This window comes from Centruroides vittatus, unplaced genomic scaffold (assembly GCF_030686945.1).
Source record: "Centruroides vittatus isolate TY-2023 unplaced genomic scaffold, ASM3068694v2 scaffold_1015, whole genome shotgun sequence".
NCBI classification, from domain to species: domain Eukaryota; kingdom Metazoa; phylum Arthropoda; class Arachnida; order Scorpiones; family Buthidae; genus Centruroides; species Centruroides vittatus.
This window is the reverse complement of record NW_027122666.1, coordinates 1,236,294-1,240,583: the sequence shown is the minus strand read 5'-3', so window position 1 is coordinate 1,240,583 and position 4,290 is coordinate 1,236,294.

Sequence of the window (4,290 nt, the reverse complement as noted above, 5' to 3'; positions counted from 1 at the left end):
AACGATGAAATCAAATGCTTAAACGAATTTAGTTCAGTTAAATGAAATAACATTACCAGTAGCAAAGGCCAGTGCTAACTTAAACTTACTTGTTACGTTAAACTTGTGGTGTACATTACGTTTTATTTAAGTTTTAATTTTATTTACATTAATTACGTTGTTTACAAATTCAATCATTGACGAATTAACCACTGTTGTATATTCCACACACTATTAAACCAAGCCAGACTAAGTTGGCTGAAATCTATAGCCAAGTCAATCTGAATCCACCCAACCAACTTAACACTCAATTCACACATATATATATATTTAAAATTTAGAACACAACAAACAATGTTTATTCTTGCTTTTGAAGCATTAAATAACCTAAATTACATAATGACATAATCCTTACCTCACATGTGGTTGCTTTTTTATCTGGTTTTTAACTTAAGAAAACGGCTACTTCCTTAGTAAAAGTCGCGCTTTTTATTATAGTCTGCCACTCACTGTGTGAAATATTTGCATGTAAGTTAATGGTGCCCATTAAATGAAGCGCAGTTAGTAGGATCGCATAGATGTAATATAAAAACTGTACTGTGCATGTACAGCACGTGCAACGCATTAACTTATACCAGCATATTATTATACAAATTGAACCTATAATTATATTTCCGCGGCAAAAATTCCCTTAGTATAAATCACGCGATTAAAAATTGTGTTTATAAACATTGTATCGTCACATTACTTGCCATTAATTTAATTCTTTTTGTCTATATTTCTGTGAATTAAATAAAACAGTATTGTTCTTCCTTAAAATAGCAGCAGGTTACAACAATAGTTATTTAAATTAATAATTTTCGTTTACATAAGAAAAGCAATTAACATTGTCTTAATTTGTCTTAAAAGTGACACGATAATTGCCTTTATGAACCTGCCCAACGTCCCGCTATTTCTGAGTTAAAATAATTTGAACTAAACATAGACAATTATAGATACGTTTCACATTAAAAGAAAATTTCATTTTAAATGAAATAACTCGGTGTTGTGCATATATAATTTTGCTTATGAATATATATTTTCTACTACATTATGTATACGTTTATTTGTTATAACAATGAAAAACTCGTATAATCAATTTAAAGAGGTTTTAATTTTGACACGTACACTTATTGTTCGTTAGGTTTCTTTCGAAAATAATTGTTTAATAATAACGTTTAAAAACTTTTGCGGAACGCCTACGATCCTCTCGTGGCACACCGGTTGAAAATCACTGCCTAAGACGTTCAGGTTTATAATCTTGGATAGGATTTGTTAATATAAACTAAATATAGTATTTAAATAGAATATATTTTCATGTAATAAACATTTTGAATGACCTAAGGCATACTTTTTTCTAAGATTGAACTTAACGAATATTATACTTTTTTGTTGATCATGCAAAAACATGTGGTTTTAAGAGGGTATTGATATAGAAATTTAGAACATGCTTTTATTGAATTTAGGTTAAGTTTTCCTGTCAATATTGCTAACCTTAAATAACTTTTTTTTATGAACAGATTTCTATGAAGAGAATGTGAAGATAACTCAATATAAAAGTAATAATAAATACTATTGAGTATAAATCCATATTTAAATAAGTAAGGATATTCGTTTATAATAATAAATATTTTTCAAATCTTATCAAACAACTTTAATTAAATATCTTGAATTTCAGATATGAAATTTATAAAAATTCTGTTCTTGATAACGTGTGCATCTATGGTAAGATGCCACTTGAAGTTGAAGTTAAAAAAAATCGATTCCGTTAATGTTAATGAAAATTCTGAATAAACAGAAAGTGATACCATTGCCTATTCCTATTCCTATTCCTTTCTCAGTGCCAGTTAAATCTCATACTTATATACCTTATCATCATCCGCTGCCTCCTCCTCTTCTTCATCATCCTATACAGTAAGTACAATTTCACTAATTTAAAAAAAATAATTTATAAAAATTGATTAATTTATGTCGTTCATTCTCAGGCCTCTGTTTAACCAATTCCACCACGTCCCTTTTCATCATGGCTTAGGAAACAGTCACTTTCACCATACGTTAAAAAGTGAACCAATCCGAATTTACAAAGCTTCACCTAATTTTGAATTTGGTTACGGTGATCAATTATTCCATCATAAAACTTTGCCACTATCCGATTACAGTTTTAAATATTTAGAAGACCCAGTTTTGAGCGATGAAGTATTGATTTCAAAGCTTAATAAACCAAAAAAGTTGTTTTTACAAGACAGCTTTTTGTTACATGATGGTGACCTTAAAACTGAATTAAAATCTGGTTTAGACTGGTCATCGCTTAGCAAAACTTTCATTCCACATGATATTAAAATATCGAAAACAATTTCTAAGCCAATTTTTCTGGATGATTCTTTAATTGGTGAATTTGATAGTGAACTCTTGAGCAAACCACCTTTAAAATGGTCAACGCTAGGTAAAACAAGTTTTAAATTTCATAAATGGCCGAAAACAGAATTTTCTACAGTTTCTTTTAGTGATGGTTCTGACATAATAAAACACCTACGAAGAGGATTCAAAAAACATCCAAAGATCAAGCCAATCATTGCACATAACGTTAAATTTCTAAAAACTCCTCTTTCATCCAAAGAAAAGCCTGTTTTTCATCCAGATGATATTCCCATAACATTTGTTAAAAGTGCTAAATTTAGTGGGAAACCTTTGCTTTCTGAAAGTCATATTAAAGAAAGCGATTTATTCTCTGGAGGAAACATTAAGGGCCAAAAATCTTTGTTTGATGGAGCAGATATTAAGAGTGGAGGATCTTTGTTTGTCGGAAGTGATATAAAGAGTGGAAGATTCTTGTATTCTGGAGGCAAAATTAAGGGTAGTAGGTTCTTGTTTCCCGGAGGAAAAATTAAAAGTGTACCATTATTCTCTGCAGACGAAATCAAGAGTAGCGGATCGTTGTTTTCTGGAGGTGGAATTAAGAATGGAGGATCTTTATTCCCTGTAGGCGAAATTAAGAGTAGTGGATCCTTGTTTTCTGGAGGTGGATTTAAGAGTAGTGAATCTTTGTTCTCCAGAGGCAAAATTAAGAGTGAGGTGATTTTGTTTCCCGGAAGTGAAATTAAAAATAAAGGATCCTTGTTCTCTGCAAGTGGATTTAAAAATGAAAGAACTTTGTACTCCGGAAGTAAAATTAAGAATGGAGGACCCTTATTTTATGGAGGTGGCATCAAAAATAAAGGCTCTATATTATATGGAAGGAGAGTTAAGAATGATGGATCTTTATTTTCAGGCAGTAATGTAAAAAGCAGAGGATCTTTGTATTCTGGAAGTAATATTAAGAACTCCTTTAAACCTATCGCATCTTCAAAAATTAAACCACATTCTCTCCAACCAAAACAGGTTTCACGACCACTAATATCATCATCAAAACCTGTGGAATGGCATCAGCAGCATCGCGAATTTAAAGTTTCAGCAAATACTAAGGTAAAATCGCTTAAACCAAATTTGAGCGGTGTACGCATCAGACCAAGAAATGTTAAGCAAAACAGACATTAATATAAGAGAATACTAACAACAAAATGTACATAGTTCGATTAATTTCTACATTAAATAAAGAAATTAACTAAACATATCCATTTAACGTATAAATGTATTTAAATATAATGTAAACTACATTATATTGAATATTTGTTTTAATAACCTTACCTTTAACATGGCAAAAAGTAATTATTGTATTAATGAAACCAACAAAAAATAATTAAATAAAAAAATAAACATAAGTTTACTTTACCTTAGTTTCAATTCCTGAAATATATTCTTGTAGCGTATTTAAATTTTTCAGAAGAAAATCTGGATCTACTAGAAATGGTGGCAAATATAAATGTGCACTGATGCTAAATCATAGAAATCCGTTTTGTAGAGTACCTCTACTTCTTGTCTTATCTAATCTTAGCCATCTTGTCAATTCTTATTGGTGTAACTGTAAAAACTGTAGCCCCAAGTATTATGTCAAAATAAAATAATTTTGATATGTATATTAAATTGTAATCAATTATTTTTTAATATCAATCATTACAATAATTCTTTTGTTTCATTCGCGGTAACAATGATTTTATAATTAAAAGATGAAATGAATAGACAGTACATTATGTTCAGTAATCTAATGATAAAATAACATCACTGAAAAGTAGCACACGAATTACGTGTTTATTTGTAATTTATTGTTTATTAACAATAATTGGAACTGTAACAATTTATTCGTGACACAGCGCGTACGAAATGTGATTCTGCACA